The sequence below is a fragment of the Callithrix jacchus genome, chromosome 2 (assembly GCF_049354715.1).
Source record: "Callithrix jacchus isolate 240 chromosome 2, calJac240_pri, whole genome shotgun sequence".
In the NCBI taxonomy this organism is placed as follows: Eukaryota; Metazoa; Chordata; class Mammalia; order Primates; family Cebidae; genus Callithrix; species Callithrix jacchus.
The window spans coordinates 69847608-69867243 of NC_133503.1; the positions used below are offsets into that span (position 1 = coordinate 69847608).

At 51.4% G+C, this 19636-nt stretch overlaps 1 protein-coding gene, 1 long non-coding RNA gene and 1 pseudogene across 5 annotated transcripts in view; 2 read left to right on the top strand and 1 right to left on the bottom strand.

The window, feature by feature from the left end:
• The first annotated feature begins 393 nt into the window (after positions 1-393).
• Positions 394-4239, top strand: LOC118151357 (uncharacterized). The gene is made up of 2 exons (XR_004739551.2): positions 394-1591; positions 4063-4239. It is a non-coding gene; the product is annotated as an uncharacterized LOC118151357 (long non-coding RNA).
• Positions 4240-7442: 3203 nt separating this feature from the next.
• The window catches only part of LOC144581378 (uncharacterized), a 45394-nt gene continuing 33200 nt past the window's right edge, over positions 7443-19636 (top strand). For 2 of the 4 annotated variants that reach the window (XR_013532024.1, XR_013532021.1), the window contains exon 1: positions 7443-7715. The gene's annotated coding sequence lies outside the window, so the exon portion shown is untranslated. Of the gene's footprint in view, positions 7716-18398; positions 19112-19636 lie in introns of those variants that run through there. The other 2 variants (XR_013532019.1, XR_013532020.1) reach the window with 2 other exon arrangements.
• On the bottom strand, positions 10412-12559 carry LOC118142789 (coiled-coil domain-containing protein 86 pseudogene; annotated as a pseudogene).

The window sequence follows — 19636 nt, forward strand, 5'->3', positions numbered from 1 at the left end:
ACGCCGGAGTCCTCCCTCCTGCCTGGACACCTCCTGCGCGGCCGCGCGGCCCCGCGCCGGGGTATCTCCGGTCCAGCGGGACCAGTCAGCTCCTGGCTTCGGAGAGGCTCTCACTGCGTGCTCGGGGGGAAGGTCTGGCACACGCACAGGTGCAGGCGCCCACCCCAGGCTTCCGCCTCGCCTTGGCGCTGCTCAGCCTGCCGCCCCGCACCCCGCTGTTCCGGTTCTCCGACTCAGGGACCACCGCCCCGCGCCTACTTAGCGCCCATCCCCGTGCAGCGCCTATCCCCGTGCGCCCGCACCTTCGTCGGCAGCGTCAGGGAGACATCCCAGTGCGCGCCCTTCCTCCGTTCACGCGTTCCAGGGCTGTGTCACCCGGCAGTGCGCGCTCCCGACAGCGCGCTTCCTCGTAGGCCGCTTCGGCAGCCAACTGCAACCTCGCCCCGCCGCCGACCCCACTGCAGGGAGCCCACTGTGCGGAAGTGCGCTCCGCAGGCCTCCCGGGCCCACTGGGCGGCGCGGTGACCGGAACTGCCTCGCAGGCCGCTGTGCTAGGCGCTCGTGGGGGTCCTGTCGTCGGCACCCGCGGGCGTGCGTCGCGGCCTACAGGCAGCACTATCCCGCGGGGCAGTCCCAGTGGCTGTTTCTGCGGTCTTTTCCCCAGCGCCCTGGAGCGGCCATGAGAAGCCAGCGCTGCCGGCCTCTGGCTCCAGGATGCTGTGCACCTCGGTGATCTGGAGAAGACCTCGGCTGGGGGCCAGCTGACGCTCCACTTGGCCCTGGAGCAGTCAGTGGTGTCTGTATGGTCCTCACTGGCCTGCCACCTCTCAATCCCCTGAGCAAAGGAGAGCCTGACTGGGGTCCTGGAAGCGAGCAGTCAAGAGACAGCCAAGGAAGAGAGGGACCTGGCCTTCTGCGGGGAGGGTGGGAAACCGCTCGCCAAGGACGAGGAGGGACCCACGCTCCCGGAAAGGCAGGGCGACCCACCTCTGGGCTCCTAGGACAGCGGGACCGCACAGTCGCCATTTTGACGCCTGATGGTCGGAGGTGTCCTCGCTTCCTTTGCGGCCAGGCCTGGGCCTCTACAGAGAGACTTCTGTTCTAAGAGCTCCGCAAACAGTCTGATTAGGAAAGCCCAGACCTCCTCCGTAAGCTCATGCAGCAAACACAATGCCATCACCAGCTCATCCAGTTCCATTGGAGGATTCCCCACCTCTGCAGGGGGGAAACGGCCCAGGCACCCTGGAGTCGCCGTGCCCAGCCCCACCCCGTTCCCAGGTGCATGAAAAGGAAGCCAGGGAGGAAGACCGTCTGGCTAGCTCTTCTTCTGCCCCGGTGGAACCACCAGGGACGATCGAGCATGAAACAGTTGCAGATGCTTCCTTCGGGGAGAAACAAAACCGGAGGGATTGTGCAGCTCCATCTGATGGTTCCTGGCCCCCAAAACGCAGGATTCCTCTGCTGTGGCCCTATTGAAGAAATGACCCCCTGGCCCTGCCGGCGCTCCCCCAGCTCAGTTATCGAGTCACCGCGGAAGACCTTGATTTAGAGCAGAGAGCCGCGATCCAGTGGATCAACTAGGCCTTGAATGGTAAGATGGAGGCCATATCCGACCGGAGCGCCTTTCAGCCTTCCTGTTCCTCCACCTTGCCTGCTTCCCTGGCTTTCTGCGCCAGCGCCCCCTTCAGTCCAGCACTCAGTTACAGCTGAACAGCTTCAGGAAGATGCAGAACTCCCATGCCCAGAGCCTGCCATAATGTGCTAGGGAGGAGTGGCTGCCTCTATGGGCTGCTTGTCTTAGTTCTCCCTAACCTGGGTCTGGCCTGGCTTGCCTGTGAAGAAATTGGTTCCCTCCCCCAGGCCCACTTGAGGGTATCTGTTCCCCAGTACCTTGCTGCTTGGCCTTCGCTGGTTCCTTGGCAATCTAGAGACTATCATGAGTCCAGCTATGCTCTCGAAGGGAGTCCAGGGAACCCTTCCAGCCCAGGGAAGCTCCCATCCTCCCCACCCCCTTTCCCCAAGGTGGTTAACTCCCCCAGAGAGACAGTGTCCATTCCCATCCTATTTTCTGCTAGGTATACCCAGAAGGTTGAGTGGCCGGAGGTTGTTAAGCTGGCTGACCCCAGAGTCAGGATTCTTGCAACAGAAAAGAGGAACTTTGGACCAGTTTTCCTCCAGGGAGAAGCAGGCAGGACACCCACTGCTAGTGTGGTTGCCTCTTCCTACCTCTCCATTTGCTTAATTTGGCCCTTGTCAATCTTTCTGAGACATACACACACACACACACACACACACACACCCCTTTTTGTTCATTTACCAAGTATTCTTGTGTCTTTGCTATTTGAATTAACAGTGGAGGAATTGATTTACATGCATGGTTTCCTGGGACCCAGCTAATGGGACAGCAGTGTTACTGCTCTAGGTGCTGACTCCTGATTTCTGTGGGTTTGAGCCCATGGAATGGCTGCCCATGCATGGGCTCCTTCCTCTGCTTTTTACGGGTTCACTTGACTGCTCTGTGGGCCAGATGTTTCATGGTGTGTGCTAGGAAACCACATCTTTTTTTTTTTTTTTTTGAGACAGAGTTTCACTCTTGTTATCCAGGCTGTAGTGCAATGGCACGATCTCGGCCTCCTGGGATCAGGCAATTCTCCTGCCTCAGCCTCCTGAGTAGCTGGGATTACAGGTATGTGACACCATGCCCAGCTAAGTTTTTGTATTTTTAGTAGAGACGGGGTTTCACCATGTTCACCAGGATGGTCTCGATCTCTTGACCTCGTGATCCACCCGCCTCGGCCTCCCAAAGGAAACCACATCTTTAGACAAGTTTAATCTTTTACAAATTTTTGAACTCTGAAAGTCTCAAAGATAAAATATGTGGATTTTTGGGGTACTCATGAGTGTGTGACTGCTAGTCTGCAAATGTTTGCTTGGTGTTATTTTAAATTTTGGTCCAGTTAGCCACTTGGGATACATCTTGAAGGATTGTCTCCTTCAGGTTCACATTTATTCACAGGACCTAAAATATTTGTCTGTATTGTCTATTTCATGTATCAATTCTGTCAGTTTTGGCTGCACGGATGTTGGGGCCCAGTTGTTAGCTGTGTGTAAGTTTTAAATTATTAAATCTTCCTGATTACTGATCTTTTAATCATTAAGAAATCTTTGTCTCTGTAGAAATATTTTAGCCGTAACTTCAGCTTTTCCAAATACTGCTATAGTTACTTCAGCTCCCCTATGGATACTGTTTGCAATTAGCAACTTTTTCCATTTTGAAAATTTTAATCCATCCCTTTTTTTGCTTAAAAAAGTTCAAAATGGATGGATAAAATTGATACAACAAAAAACTTATTTAGCACAAACAAAGATAATACCAGGGGAACAGAGGAGCAAAATGAAAGAAGACTTGAGGCAAATAGAAAATAAGTAGCAAAATTGAAAAGTTAAGTCCAACCATGACCATAATTACATTACATGTAAATAGATTTACAATTTCAGTAAAAAGGCAGGGATTGGATTTTTTTCTTTTTCTTTTCTTTCTTTCTTTTTTTTTGTTTTTGAGATGGAGTCTTGCTCTGTCACCCATGCTGGAGTGTAGTGGCACAATCTTGGCTCACTGCAACCTCTGCTTCCTGGGTTCAAGCAATTCTCTGTGTCAGCCTCCCGAGTAGGGGTGAGGACTACAGGTGCATGCCTCCACACCCAGCTAATTAAAAAAAATTTTTTTTTGTAGAGATGAGGCTTTGCCATGTTGGCCAGGCTGGTCTTGAACTTCTGGCCTCAAGTGATCCACCCCTCCTCAGCCTCCCAAAGTGCTGGGATTACATGTGTGAGCCATGATGCCCAGCCAACACTGCAAATTTTGGATCTTTTGGGCAAATACATTTCCATGGGTAAGATTTTGTGTTCTGGTGTCAGGAAGTCTGTCATTCAAATGTCAGCTCTTGCACCTACCAGTGTGTGTCTTGGGTAAGATACTGATCCACTATTTCTTATAAATAAGATGGGGATAAGCGTGACAAGTAAGAGTTTCATAATCACTATTCTTTTTGTCTTTTACAGATGATGGAGCTGAGATGCAGAGCAATTAGATATCTTGAGGACAGCCACATGACTCCCCTGCATGTGAGCTGGCCCTCAAACCAGAGCCCCCAGTCCGTACCCTGCACGTGCAGTGCAATATCCCATTCCATGTAGGGCCATTTTGATACCTAAATAAAATAATCATCTGGAGTGCAATTGCCATGTCTGATTTACACTAAAGTGTTTGGGGCGTGCTATCTCTTATTATGACTACCTCTGGTTGGCCCCAGCTATGCCCTCACAGCCCCTTAGAGAATCCGCCGTCTCCCTTGCCCATTAGGAGAATGGTCCTGTGTCGGTTGAGGCTGCTGGCTCAGGGTGCTCCCAGTCCCCTTTCCTCAAGGTTGGAGGGAAGCCCCTTCCCTCCCCTCAGAGCCACTCTCACAGTGTCATGCCACAGGAGCCTCTGTATGTATGTCCAGAGCATCATGCATTAGAGCCCTTGCATTGGCACCATTGGCCTCCACTTCTGCCCCTGCGTCCACAGGTGTTCAAGTCAGATACGTGAAGCTGAGGAGATGACAGGGCGCATGCCCACTTTCCTCTCTTTTGCCTGTTCCCCAGCACTCCACCTCTTCCCATCTGCTCTCCCCTTTCCTGCCATCTGTGAGTTCAGCTAAACTTCTCCCCTCAAATGCAACTTAGTTTCCTGCTCCGGGATAATGGGAGCCACAGGGCAGAGCTCATAGCTCAAGAAGAGTACAGGGCCTGAATCCAAGACAAACACCTGAAGAGGAGGGGAAGGCTGTTGAGTGTCTGAGGCAAGATGTGACACCAGCACCAGGGACCCAGTGCTCTGTGAGGACAGAGCTGGAGGAGGGCTAAGTGTTCTAGACTGGGGCAGGGGCAGATCTGGTGAGGGGAAGACAGTGCTAGGTAGAGAGAAAAAATGATTCTACCCTAACCATCCTCCAGAAGCCCCTTCATGGGTTTGGAGAGGGAGGGGTTCCACAGCAGCCTTCCTTGGGCTTGTCTTACTCACTGGGGAATGGCACGGCCCTTACTGCTTCAGGACAGAGCCTGGTGTTTGTTTCCCACAGCTGAGGCTGGGCTGTGGTACCAGTGGTGAGAGCACCAGGGAATCCGGAGGCTAGCTATGGCCAGGCTCCTCCTTCCCAAGCAGCGGTCAGACAGATGCACAGCAGGCTGGCCTGAAGCTCAGGGTCTCAGGACAGGACAGATGACTCATCAGACATTAGCCAAATTCCACAAGACTGAAGTGAAATGGGAGTGTCTAGCACAAGTGGAGACCCTGAGCTCCCCAGAGCAGCAGCCTTCTGAACAGGCTGACCTGGGAAAGGGGCCCTGCCGCTGCCTTCTCCAAAAGCTCTCTTTCAGAAACGTGGCACCCTGGCTTCTGTGTGTGTGAGCTGTCTTCAGAGGTCTTCTGCTCATGTTCTGGGATGCTGTGCTTTGTTTCATGTGCTACTTTGTCTGTTGTGACCAGGAGGGGCTGGGTGTGGCTCTTTCCTGACAGATGTGGATACCATTTGTATTCATCATCTTATACCTTAATGTGTCTAAGGATGTATGACTCGATACTAAAAAGGGGAGTGACAGCCAGGCAAGAGAGGGAATATTTATCGCTTTGGGGGCACTAAGATGATACCACCATTTATGGGCAGGCTGGACACTTGGAAGCAACAGGGCCATATCTTCTCGTTCAAATGACCAAGCTTTTTGTTATTTCCAGTTCATGTGTTAACCCAGAGCCTTTGGTAAAAATCTCGTTAAAACCTTCACTTCTGTCTCACATGTGTGATGTAGAAATACTGGAAGAGTCTTTTGCTCAAGAAAAGTCAGAATCTTTAAAGACGGTGGCAGTGGATGGAATGGCCACCACAGGGATGAGGAGTGACAGAGCTCACAGCTTAGGGCTTTGGATTTCTTCTCCTCAGCACAGGGAATATCCTGACTTGATTTTATGACGGATGAGTTTGGGAGATGGTGGAGCAGTGAATGGGCATTTCTTAAGTTAATTAGGGGCCATTGGGGTGACTCATTAGGGGCCACTGGTTTCAGGAATTCTGAGTCTACGGGTGTCAGTAATTTGGGGTCTGAACTATGCTACTATTGGGGGTTATGGAAGTCTGGTTGACACAGGAGGGATCAGTATTTAGAGGGCTCCAGGAATTAGGGCTCCATGGGTCCAGGAACCAGGGGGTTATAGACCAGTGATTGCTTCTTTGTGAGATCAGTGGGATCAAAAGAGGTGGGTGCCTCTTTCAAAATTCGGCTTAAAAATCCTCTTCTCTTTCCATCCTCTCCCTGCCTTTTATCTGACGTTAAAACATTCCAGTGAGAATGTGTATTACTACTAAACATAAAGAGAACCAGAAGAAGTTGGTCACCGTTTATTTTACAGGAACGAGATTGCAAACTGTGCAGTTTTCTGCATCTTTCCTCCCTTAACAACACACCCAGGAGAGCTGTGCCAGAAAGTGGGCAGAGATCTAGCACATTCTTTTAGAACCTGGCTAACCTTAACTCAGAGGCACTAACCCAAATCCTAACCCTAAGGCCTTAGTTTTTTATTTCTTTTTATTTGCATGTATTCATGGGACACAAGTGTAATTTTGCTACCATATGTCGCGTCGTGAAGTCAGGGCCTTAGGTGCATCCTTCACCTAAGCAACCTCCCATCATCTTTAACTTTTTAGGTCTTAAATCTATGACCATAACCCCAGGGAATGAGATGACTGGGTCTGAGGGTGGATGTATTTTAATGCTACTGGCCGTTGGAAAATCCTTTTCCAAAAAACAGCTGGAACATGTTTCCTCCTGTAACATATGCGAGGAGCCATTTTCCTGCATCATCGCTGGAAGCAGGATCTATCACCACGTGCTCGTCTCCATTCAAAGCAACCATTGCTTAGGGTCGGTGGGTGGGAGAACAGGGCGCCACCCACCAATTCACAAACCTAAAGGGGCGCGGGTGTGCCGGGAACTCTTCCCGACATCTGCGTCCGCAGAAAGGAAGGAGACCTGGGAAGAGGCGGCTGTGCTCCCCACGGTAGCGTTCTCAGAGGGTCCCAGGCCCTGATGGGCGGGACCCGGTGAGGCCGGAGGGTCGCGGGCGGGGTCCTGCGGGCGAGGCCGCCTCCTTTAGAGAGGCGCCCTTTATGATCAAAGCGCGAGCGAACCTGTTTTATTCGGGGTGGAAAACGCAAGAGAGAGAGGGGAGAATTAGCAAGAAAAAGAAAGAATGGGGGCCAGAGAGGGCAGGACCGGGAAGAAACCCAGGGTTCACGGAAGGGACGCAGAAAGCGGGAAGACGCTGAGCGAACCCAAGGCGCCGCCCCTCCCGGGCTGAAAGGAGGACTCATTTGCATATCCCCGCCCCTGGCCGCCCCGCCCCCGGACTTCAGCCCGCCTCCGAAGGCTGCTGCACCAGCACGTGGAGCAAACCCATTTTAAGAGTATCTGGACGGCAGAGAAAAGTGGAGTTTGTAGGGAAAGAAGTGGGAAGGCGACCGGAGAGAACTAGGCGACCGGAGTGAAGGCTGGGAGGAGAGGCGCGCGCCCCAGCACGCGAAAGGCGGTGCGGCGGACCCCACGCACGGGCGGCCGCGGGGGCGTCACGGTGCAGCTGGAGGATCCAGGTGGCCTGCCTGGGGGACCAGCCTCCTCGCGTGAGTTCTGCTCGGGGAGAGGTGAGGGAGGGGAAAGAAGGCCAGGACTGTGTCGAGTGAGGGTCTGGGCAGTCTCAAGGAGGGCAACCTTGGGGCTCGGGGGCGGGGGACGGCGCAGCCCGGAGGGAAGAAGGAGGCTCGAGGGGGCACGGCAGTGGGAGCTCCCGAAGGGCTCTGAGCCGACCTCTTCCTGCTTATCCAGGAAGTTTAGACTTGGGTCTCACCTCAGGACATCTCATAACCTATGTGTGAATAATATTCCATAACCTGAGAAAATTCGAAATCCCAAACATTTCAGATAAGGGTTATTCCACCTACATATTGGTTTCGTTTCTCCTGAGAACCTCGACTAATACAAAATGGCCAAGCGGGATTTATCCCAGGAATTTATTATTTGTTGAGACAGTCTTGCTCTGTCACCCAGGCTGAAGTGCAACGGTGTGATCTCAGCTTCCTGCAACCTCCATAGCCCGGGTTCAAGTCATTCTCCTGCCTCAGCCTCCGAAGTAGCTGGGACTACAGGCGTGCACCACCATGCTCGGCTAATTTTGTATTTTTAGTAGGGGCAGGGGTTTCACCATGTTGGCCAGGCTGGTCTCGAACTCCTGACCTCAGGTGATCCGCCCGTCTTGGCCTCCCAAAGTTCTGGGATTAGTGGTGTGAGCCACTGTGCCGGGCCTATTCCAGGAATTTAAATATTTATTTACCTCAACAATTTTCTTGTATTTCTAATTGTCTTATAAATATTTACACCTATGGATTCCATGTACTTATTTTTTACTGTATAGATAGGTGCAATTTATTTCCTGAAAACAAATACTGTACGAGAATGTGGTGGATGCAGAGATGTACTGCCTGGATCCCCCTTCGGGAGGACTTGCTGCCCAGTTGTGGGAGTTTGAGCGTCTGGCTGGCTGCTTCAAGGTGTGCCTGAGCCAAAGAGAGTGTCCCCAGTGTTTCAGGGCCTTCCCGGGGGAGCCCCCTCATGTGCCTGAGGCCTGGGTGTAAAGATCTGGCCACCTCTTCTTGGCCCAGCCACCTCTGAGGGGCGATGCGTGTTCTGGCGTCCTGACTGGCTGGCTGAGGTTTTGCTGAGCCTGCACCTTGTTTTGACTTCTCCCTCTTCTCAAGCTTGTTTCTGCTTGCTTTTCTCATAGGTTTATTTATAAGACTCTAACAAGCATAAAAAGAGGTAGGGGCCAGGCCTACCCCTTTTTATAGGGGGTAGTAGCTCATGCCTATAATTCCAGCACTTTGGGAGGCTGAGGCGGGCCAAGGTCAAGAGATCAAGATTATCCCTAATCGGTCCCTTGTATGCCTCAGGCCCTCCACTCCCTGCTCTGGGGTACCTGGCCTGTGACACAAAGTGCACATATTGTTTCAAACCCTCATTTTACTTAATTTATCAATATTTCATAAAGCTATTTAAATGACAAAATAGGATCATTTTACTACTTGAATATGAATCTTATTAATGTGTTTAAACAGTTGCATATTTTCTTAATTTTGCTCTAATAACTAATGTTTCTGTTTAATTCTTTGACTACCCCCTTTTTTTCTTTTTGGCAGAGTTTCGCTCTGTCACCAGGCCAGAGTGCAGTGGCATGATCCTGGCTCGCTGCAACCTCTGCCTCCTGGGTTCAAGTGGTTCTCCTGCCTCAGCCTCTCAAGTAGCTGGGACTACAGGTGCATGCCACCACGCCCAGCTAACTTTTTTATTTTTAGTAGAGATGAAGTTCCACCATGTTGGCCAGGATGGTCTTGATCTCTTGACCTCGGCCTGCCTCAGCCTCCCAAAGTGCTGGAATTACAGGCATGAGCTCCTACCCCCTATAAAAAGGGGTAGGTCTGGCCCCTACCTCTTTTTATGCTTGTTAGAGTCTTATAAATAAATTCCTACAAGTGGAATAGCTAGATCAAAGTGGATGCATTTGGAGAAAGACTTTTTTTTGACACATGACACATTTTGCTTGTTTACGATGTTTTCCCTCCATCAGGGTGAAAGCTCCTTGAGGGCAGGGACTTTTGTCTTTGTCTGTATTCTCTGGTGACTCGAATTGTGCCTGTATGCAATAGCCACTCAATAAATGTTTTTGTTGTAGACTGGGTAGACACGAGTTAGATCTTTGATGCTTCTGAGAGTCTGGCTTGGGAAAGGGGGTGCTAGGGAAAAACTGCTCCCTGCAATCTCCCCATTTTAATCTTTCCGTGTTGAAAAGTGCGGAGGAGCTGGATTCAGTGTGCTCAGTGACAGAGCCAGTGGGGCACAGAGGTGCCCAGGGCAGCCTTTGGAAAAGTGTAGAGGAATCTGGATTCCTGACTGCTGGCCTTTGGGCCTGGGTTGGGGGAGACATACACATCTGGGGGAGTCACCTGCTAGTCACCAGCTCACTGAGGAACTGAAGAATATACTGTTCTTGGTCTGAAGGCACTTGGAGAAGGAGGGGAAGGAGGGAGGGGCTGAATCTCTTCCCACCCCTATCTCTGCCAGGTCCCAGGGCCCCTCTGGGCCTCTGTCCCACCCAGACAGACCTGCCTACAAGACGTCAAAGGCCCAGGAGCCCTGCCTGGGATGGGGTCACCGTTTTGCAGCCATAGGTTTGGAGTGCTGGCTTTAGCAGAGGCATCTGGCCAGTGGCCCAATGCTGTGTCGGACATGGTTGTTGGTCGTGGAGGGCCTCTGGGCCGTCCTGAGCTCAGATCTTGGCTGCTGGCTGCTGGGGCTCCTGCTTCTGAAGCAGGGCCAGGGTGTCCTGCTTCTCAGTGGAGTGCAGCTGCTTCTGCTTCACCAGCTTGAGCTTGGTGGGGTTTTGGATCACTTGGACAATCTCTGCCTTCCGCTCATTCTTCAGGCGACGTTTCACGTTCTTGGCTGGTGCTGTTTCTTCTCCTGGTAGCGCCTTTCCTTCTGTGAGGGGCAGAATCCTTGGCCATCTTCCTTTCCTGCTGTTCCTTCATCTTCCGCTGCCAGCATGTGTGGAGGTGCTTGTCCTGAACCATCTGGGAGAACCTTTCCTTGGAGTGGTCCTTCCACACCCACCCCAATTTGGGCCTCCCCTTCTGGATTATAGGAAACTCTTCTTCCGCCTCCTTCAACTTCTTGGATACTGGAGCCTGGGCTGAAGAACCTTTTTGCTTCTTTGCTCCATGGCTGCCTCTCACCTCTCCCTGGCACTTGCTGACTGGGGTAAGGCTCTGGTGATCCTGGGCCCAGGTATAGCTGTTGCTCGGTACCCACCCCCCACCCCTGGGCAGCTCCTCTGGACTCTGGGCCCACTCCGAGGCTAGTTCTCCGTGGCACTGAGAACACTTTGGTGCCTCCTCACTTGGCTTTGGCTGATATTGTGGGGATTCAGGACTTGACTCTGGCTGTCTTTGAGGTGACTGCTGGTGTAGATCTTGCTAATGCTGGGGGGACCCTGGGCTTGGCTCTGGCTGCCTTTGGGGGGACCCCAAACCTGCACCCTGCTGCAGACTGGGTGATCCTGGGCTTGTCTCTGGATGCCTTTGAGGGGGGGCTCAGGCTGGTTTGCTGAACATTTGGAGGAGACCTAGGCTTCCTTGTTTCTTCTGGGATGGTCTTGAACTCCACAAGAGCCAATCTCCTCTGCGGAACTGAGGCTCTCCGGCCATGAGATCCACGGACCAGACACAAAGTTTCCAAACCCCTGCGCAGGTGCACCACCCCCACCCCACACCCCAGAGAAAGACTTTTGATTCTTAGTTCCAAAAGGCTCTCAGGTACTGGGCCTGGTTGCTCATGCCTGTAACCCAGCACTTTAGGAACTCAAGGCACGAGGATTACTTGAGGATAGGAGTTTGAGACCAGCCTAAGCAACATAGTGAGACCCTGCCTCTGCAAAAGAAACAAACAACCTCCCCAAAGCAAAGCGAAGCAAACGAACAAACCAAAAAGCCTCTCCCAGGGCCAGTACCCACTTTCCTTTCTCCTCTGGCAGTTTATGGCAGTGCCAGCTTCCTTACACACCTGCCAGCCCTGAGTGTTATCTGTGTTTAAAACGTTTTCTGGTCTAAGAGGAATGACAGTGTTCTACTGCTCTAGTTTGCCCATTCGCCCTGCACACCCCCAGCCGCCTGCCTCTGTGGTTTCCCTGCTGGGGTACTGAATGTCACCAGCCTTAAGGTTCTCCCGTCACTGACGCCAGCACGCACTGACCACAAGGGGGCACTGCCCCCCCACCAATGTCCTCTGGTCACAGCCCTCCAGGACGCTTGGCTGCGTTTCTGAGCCAAGGCTGCAAAGATCCACACAGACTTTACAATCAGTAAAGAGCATCACTATCCCCAGGCAGGGACTCAGGTTTCTATGGCGTTTTTGTCGCCTCCAGCTCTGGTCAGTTGGAGCATATGGTCAGTTGCGGGTGGGAAATATGCAGTTTGCAAAGGGGGCTACTGAGCCTCCTGCCTGAGGCCGGCCGGGTCGTTGGCCCCGCCGGGTTTAAGGCGAGTATGTGACAGGACTCCTGCCACCGCCTCCAGATCTGGGGCATCCCCCAGGGCTCCAGCAGAACGCGCTCCAAGAGCCGCTGCTTCAGGGTCTCCAGTGGGCGCAGTCGGGGTGCCCGCCGAGCTCGTTTATGAGAAAGGGCAGCCGCAGAGCCCACGTCTGCAGGATGTGGCTGCGGGTGGGGAGCGGGTGGCGGCCACCGTTCTCGCCCTCCCTGGGCTGCCTGACCGTGGCTCCGCTGCGCCGGAGCCTGGCACCTCTCTGGCTCCTGTTGGGGGGTGTGAATGCAAGGTCTTTCCTGGGTGCTCCCAGGCCCGCAGATTCCCAGAGCGGGAGCCACCAGGGTGGCGAGGGACCCAGCTAGGACCCTGCTCATGGAGCGGCAGCCTCCTGGATCACGTCATCTCCTCACAGATATGTTAGGGAAAACGGAGGCTCCCAGCGCTGGGTTAACTCGCTGTATTGACGACGATTCCCTCCTGGGCCAGACTTCAGCGAGGCCCCTCTGAGCGCTGTCTCCACCAGGCCTTAGCCTTGGCCTATGGAGACTTGAACAAACACTAACAGTTACCAGCGCTGGAGGTCACACTCCTGAGATGACTCAGGCGCCCCTTAAATTGCCTGCCTGAGAAAAATGATGCTACCAAAAGGATGTACTGTTTGTTCTGGCTGGCACCTGAGACAGGGCCTCTGTCTCCAGTCCATCTGGGAGGATGACAGTTTCCAGTCAGGGCCGGGGAGCAGCACCGGGGCCTAACAGCACTCACACTAACCCTTTGCAAGTTTTCGATTTCCTGAGCACAGCACCCCCAACTCCTTCCCGATTCCCTCATTCTCCCTTTGAAACTCAAAGTCCCCTCCACAAACCCAAGTTCAGTGCAGCTCAGGCTAGACGCTTCCCTAGTGCAACAGTTGGTACTGATGAAAATCTTCCCTTACCCTTGACATTGAAGCTCGATTTTGTTTCTCTTTGACAGGGTCGCATAGTGAGTGGTAGAGTCACCATCCAACCCACTTCTGCCTGAACAACTCCCCCTCCCTCTTCCAAACCATCCTTCAGCTTCCCCTTGACCCCTACTCTCTCCCTTCAACCAGTAAACCTCTGCTGCCAACTGGAATCACTGCACCAGCTACTTCGAGCAGCAACAACCACTTGCAGGAAAAGAAATGTTTTCTGTCTTACTTTGCTCTTTTTCTGCCATGTTTTGCTCAGGCTTTATTTGGTCATCCTCTGATCCACTGTTAGGATATTTAAAAAATTAATATGCCTTTTTTGAGCAGTTTTAGGTTTATAGAAAACTTGAGCTGAAAGTATACTTTCCACATACCCCTCCCCGCACAGTTTTCTCTTTATGAGCATCTCTCATTAGTGTGGTACACGTTCGAATTAATGAGCCAATATTAGTACGTTATCATTCACCAAAGTCCATCTTTGATGTTACGGTTTACTCCTTGTTGTATGTTTTATGGGCTTTGACAGATGCATAATGACGTGTATCCACCATTATGGAATCATACAGAATGTTTCACTGCCCTAAAAATGTCAGTGTTCTGGACTTTACCTATTCTAATAGGTGTGTAGTAGTATTTTTGTTTTAATTGTTTTCAATTTGTAATTCTCTAATGACATATCATTTTGATCATCTTTTGATATGCTTGTCATCAATATATATATATTTTTGGTGAGGTATCTGTTCAGATATTTCACTCATTTTGTTGGTGGTGGTGGTTCTTTTTTCTTTTTTTTCAACCTCTGCCTCCTGGGTTCAAGTGATTCTCCTGCCTCAGCCTCCTAAGTAGCTGGGATTACAGGTGCCTGCCACCACACCCAGGTAATTTTAATATATATATATATTTTTTTAGACGGAGTTTCGCTCTTGTTACCCAGGCTGGAGTGCAATGGCGCGGTCTCGGCTCACTGCAACCTCTGGATTCAGGCAATTCTCCTGCCTCAGCCTCCTGAGTAGCTGGGATTACAGGCATGCACCACCATGCCCAGCTAATTTTTTGTATTTTTAGTAGAGACAGGGTTTCACCATGTTGACCAGGATGGTCTCAATCTGTTGACCTCGTGATCCACCTGCTTCGGCCTCCCAAAGTGCTGGGATTACAGGCTTGAGCCACTGTATCCAGCCATCTTTTGCCTGTTTTAAACTTGAATTGCTGCTTTATTTTTGAATTTGAAGAGTTCTTAGTATATTTTGGATACAAGTCATTTATCTGATGAGTATTTTATAAATATTTTTTTCCAGTTGGTGGTTTGTCTTTTCATTCTTTTAACAGTGTCCTTTGAAGGGTAGAAGTTTTAATTTTTATGAAGTCCAACTTAATTTTTTTCATAGATCCTGCTTTTGAGCCTTGTGTGCAAAAAGCCATCATTGAACCCAGGGTCACCTACATTTTCTCCTGTTGTCTTCTAGGAGTTTTATAATTTTGCAGTTAACACATCTAGCTCTGTGGTCCATTTGAGTTAATTTTTGTGAAGGATGTAAGGTTTGTGTCTCGATTTTTTTTTTTTTTTTTAAACAGAGTCTCCTTGAAATGTCACCCGGGCTGGAGTACAGTGGAGCAATCTCGGCTCACTGCAACCTCCACCTCCCAGGTTCAAGTGATTCTCCTAATTCAGCCTCCTGAGTAGCCAGGATTACGAGCACTCACCATTACACCCAGCTAATTTTTGTATTTTTAGTAGAGACGGGGTTTTACCATGTTGTCCAGGCTGGTCTCGAAGTCCTGACCTCGTGATTTGCCTGCCTTGGCCTCCCAAAGTGCTGGGATTACAGGTGTGAGGCACCACACCTGGCCCAGATTCTTTTTTTTTTTTGTATGTGATGTCCAGTGGTTCTGGCACCATTTCTTTAAAATGCTGCTTTGTCAAGGATCGTTTGACTGTATTTGTGGGAGTCTATTTCCGGGCTCGCATATTCTGTTCCCTTTCTCTATCTGTTTGTTCTTTTGCTGATACTTTACTGTCTTGATTATCGTAGCTTTATGGCAAGTCTTGAAGTCAGGTAGCATCAGTTCTTCAACCTCATTCTTCTTCTTCAAGACAGAGTTAGCAATTCAGGATCTTCTGCCTCCTCCTGTAAACTTTAGAATCAGTTTGTCAAAATCCACACAGTAACTTGATGACATTTTGATTGAGATTGTGCTGAATCTGTAGATGAATTTAGGAAGAAATGACATCTCGACAGTACTGAGTCTTTCTACCTGTGCACATGGAATGTCTCATGATTTATTCGTTAGTATCTTTTATAAGATTGTATAATTTTTCTCATATTAATCTTGTTCATATTTTATTAGATTTATACGTGTTTCATGTTTTTGGTGCTAATGTAAATGGTATTGTGTCTTTAATTAAAATTCCCCTTGTTCATTGCTGCCATACAAGAAAGCAAATGACTTTTTTTTTTTTTTGGAACAAAGTTTTGCTATCGCTGCCCAGGCTGGAGTGCAATGGCTCAATCTCGGCTCATTGCAACCTCTGCCTCCTGGGTTCAAGTGATTCTCCTGCCTCCACCTCCCGAGTAGCTGGGATTACAGGCGTCCATCAGCATGCCCAGCTAACTTTTTGTATTTTTAGTAGAGATGGGGTTTCACCATGTTGGCCAGGCTGCTCTCGAACTCCTGACCTCAGGTGATCTGCCCGCCTCTGCGTCTACTCCACTGCAGTGGCCCCCAGGGTACGCCCCACACTCGCTCATCGGCTACCATGCCGGACCCCTTTTAATCTTGCATAGAAAATGAAGTATATAAAGCACATTATTAAAATATTTACAGTTTATACTTTAATTATAAGATTACACTTCCCTGTGCTTATAACACTAATGATGATATTCATGAAAGTTATGTATTTTTTAAAATATAAGATTGGCACCAAAGGAGAAAACCAGTGTACAACTTGGTTTTCAGGTCAGCAGTTTTCAAAAGTTCAGAGCCATCAATGCACTCCTCTTGCACAAACACCCACCCCACCACCAACCCTGCCTCCATTGCTACACCAGGCTAATTTTAGTATTTATAGTAGAGACAAGGTTTCACCATGTGGGTCAGGCTGGTCTCAAACTCCTGACCTTGTGATCCGCCTACCTTGGCCTCCCAAAAGTTCTGGGATTACAGGCTTGAGCCACCGTGCCTGGCCAACTCATCATCTTTTATTTCTGCCTCCATTTCAGCCTCATATTCCCTTCTCCTATTTTAACCTGTTCCACAAACAGAAGGCAAAATGAATACATCGAGCATTACACGAGCACAATTGCACCTAGAGTTTTGCCTTTCAAATGTTAAATAACATCTTAACTGTCTTGAACTTATGTAATAATTTATGCCTTACGAAGGGCTTGCGTGCACTTGTTTCATGTGTTTCTTTCTTTCTTTCTCTCTCTCTTTTTTCTTTTTTGAGGCGGCATCTCACTCAGTTGCCCAGGCTGGAGTGCAGTGGCGCAATCTCAGCTCACTGCAACTTCCGGCTCCAGGGTTCAAGCAATTCTCCTGCCTCAGCCTCCTGTGTAGCTGGGACTACAGGTGTGCACCACCATGCCCAGCTAATTTTTGTATTTTTAGTAGAGATGGGGTTTCACTATGTTGGCCAAGATGGTCTCAAGCTCTTGACCTTGTGAACTGCCCACCTCAGCCTCCCAAAGTGCTGGGATTACAGGCATGAGAGACTATTGCTCCTTTTGCTTTATGTTATTCTATACACTTGGGAAAAATAAAATTACAAATCTCCCTCCCTGAAACTTTCTCATTGGGAATGAGGCGCTACTCATTGGTTTTTCACAGACTCCCAGGGTTCACAGCTGGGATCAGCGCAGTAGCTGCTGTTTCTGGTGCAGACGCCCAGCGTGACCTCAGACATCGGCTGTGGCTACGTGAACGTGTCTTGCACAATGAGCATCGCCTGGGGAGAGTGAGAAGCCTGTGGCTGAGCCAGGACACAGGAGACAGGTGTGGGCTCTGGCAGGCCAGTCTCAAGTTTGGCCACCAGCCCCACACAGCACAGAGGTGCCTGCTGTCACCTATGAAGAGGGTAAGCCCAGTCTGTCTGTTGTCCTGGGCCCCCTGGCTTTCTGTGCCACTCTAGCACCATCTACTGGCCACTTGGGCCTCAGTTCCTCCAGCTGACAGGCTAGAGGCTGATGTTAGGGCAGCCCGTGCTGACAGCCTGGAGCCCTGTGCTGAGGGCTCTGCGTGGACTGACTGGTCGCATGGGAGTTTGGGGAGAAGGAGCTCTGCCTTCCCACTGGGGCCCAGAGATTCTGGGTAGCCTACTAAGGTCACAGGATGAGAGAGCCAGGACACACTCAGAGCCTCCCTGAAGAGTCCCCACCATGCCACTGGCCCAGCTCACAGCTAGACAGCCTCCTGGAGGAGAGGGAACCCTGGGAGAGGGGCAGGAAACACCACCATGTGCCGAGCCCATTGATGCATCATTGTGCTTTTCCCTCAAGGCAGTACCTGTATCATTCCCATCCACAGAGGAGGAGCCCGAGGCCCAGAGAAGACCACAGAAGCTACTGAGTGATGTGGCTAGCCTAGCTCTAGTGCTGGGTGAAAGGGATGGAGGGGAAAGGAGGAGGAAGACAGAGAGGGAGGGAGGGGTAGGGAGATGGCAGGGAGAGGGGACGAAATGTGGACAGGTCAGTGGGAGGGGGTGGAGAGGTTAGTGGGAGGAGGTGGACGTGTCAGGAAGAGGAGGGAGGAGGTGGATGTGTCAGTGGTGGGGGTGGATGGTTTAGGGATGGGGTGTATGGTTTATCGGGAGGAGGTGGATACTTTAGTGGGAGAAGGTGGATGGTTTAGTGGGAGAAGGTCGATGGTTTAGTGGGAGGAGGTGGGTGGTTTAGTGGGAGGGGATGGGTGGTTTTGTGGGAGGAGATGGGTGGTTTAGTGGGAGGAGGTGGGTGGTTTAGTGGGACGGGTGGATGATTTAGCGGGAGGAGGAGGATAGTTTAGTGGAGGGGGTGGATGGTTTAGTGGGAAGAGGTGGGTGGTTTAGTGGGAGGTGGGGGATGGTTTAGTGGGAGAGGGGGGTTGTTTAGTGGGAGAAGGGGGTTGTTTAGTGGAGGAGGTGGGTGGTTTAGTGGGAGGTGGTGGATTGTTTAGTGGGAGGAGGTGGGTGTTTTAGTAGAGGAGGTGGATGGTTCAGTGGGAGGAGGTGGGTGGTTGAGTGGGAGGGGGTGGGTGGTTGAGTGGGAGGGCGTGGGTGGTTTAGTGGGATGAGGTGGAGGGTTTAGTAGGAGCAGGTGGATGGTTTAGTGGGAGGAGGGTATGAGCTTTCTCTGAGCCTCCCAGAATCTCTGAAGGACACGCAGGCCTATTTCTTGTGCTCAGGAGCCAGGGCCTCAGGCCTCGGGCATGCTGCTCATAGTCAGGTCCCAGGGAGGGTAAAGGGGGAGGTCTCCTAGGTCCTGCTGAGGCCTCTACCTTTGTGCAGGTTCCACCTGCCTGTGGGCTTCAGGTGCCAACAGCCATGCCCTGGGAGCCCAAGCTGGGCATCCTCTGAGCAAGTTCAAGGGGACAGCATATTTGACATGGTGGGCTGGTAAGTGCCCCTCTCCCCACTGCCCTCAGAGCCAGCTGGTGGGCACCAGCTTCCTCCCTGCAGCTGCCCTTGGAGAGGCCAACAGTAGGGGCAGGGAGGCAAATAGTAGACCTGCCCCTAACCTCGACAGCCCACCTAAGAGCAGAGGGCAGCGGCAGGCAGATGGCGAAACGGAGGCACTGAGCACTTCACTAACAGTGCACAGAGTTGGCCTCAGAATCAGTGCCTCCAACCATCATGCCACTCTGCCTACAGGAGGGACCTGGAACCTGGACCCCTGCCCACGCCCACTCTGGAAGCCTCAGTCAGCAGTTCCAGGAGCATTGCCTGGCCTCCAGCGTGGCCAGGATGGGGCTGTGCTCCTGGATATGTCTCCCTCTTCCTGTAAGTCGCACACATCCCCAGGGCCAAGTCTTCCCATCCCTGCACTCAGCCTCACTCCAATTCATGGCCTTCTTAGTGAGGCCAGACCCACCCATGTTCACCTGATCCAAGGATGCAGCCTCCCACCCACCTCTTGCCCCAGCTCCTGCTGCTGGGCAGACCCTGCAGGCTCTGCTCACATATCCATCTGTGTTGGGCATGACCTCCACCCTCCCTTCCCTGTGCTGTGTTTGGCACTGTGGGGCAGGCCCCAGGGGCTCCAAGTCATCCTTCCCTGCTCAGAAGCCAGGAGGGACCTCCAAGTTCCCAGGTGCTGCAGGGAGAAGGTGTGAGCACCTTACCATGTATTGGGCAGGACCTGGGAAACACCATCTTAGTCACTCCTCACAGCCCCCAGACAGGGACACCATTTCAGCCCCCATTCTACCGATGACAAAACCGATGACAAAAAAAGGCTCAGAGGTAAAGTGACTTGTGCAATGTCACATGACTCTGAGTGGCAAAATTCAGACTCAGGTCTGATCA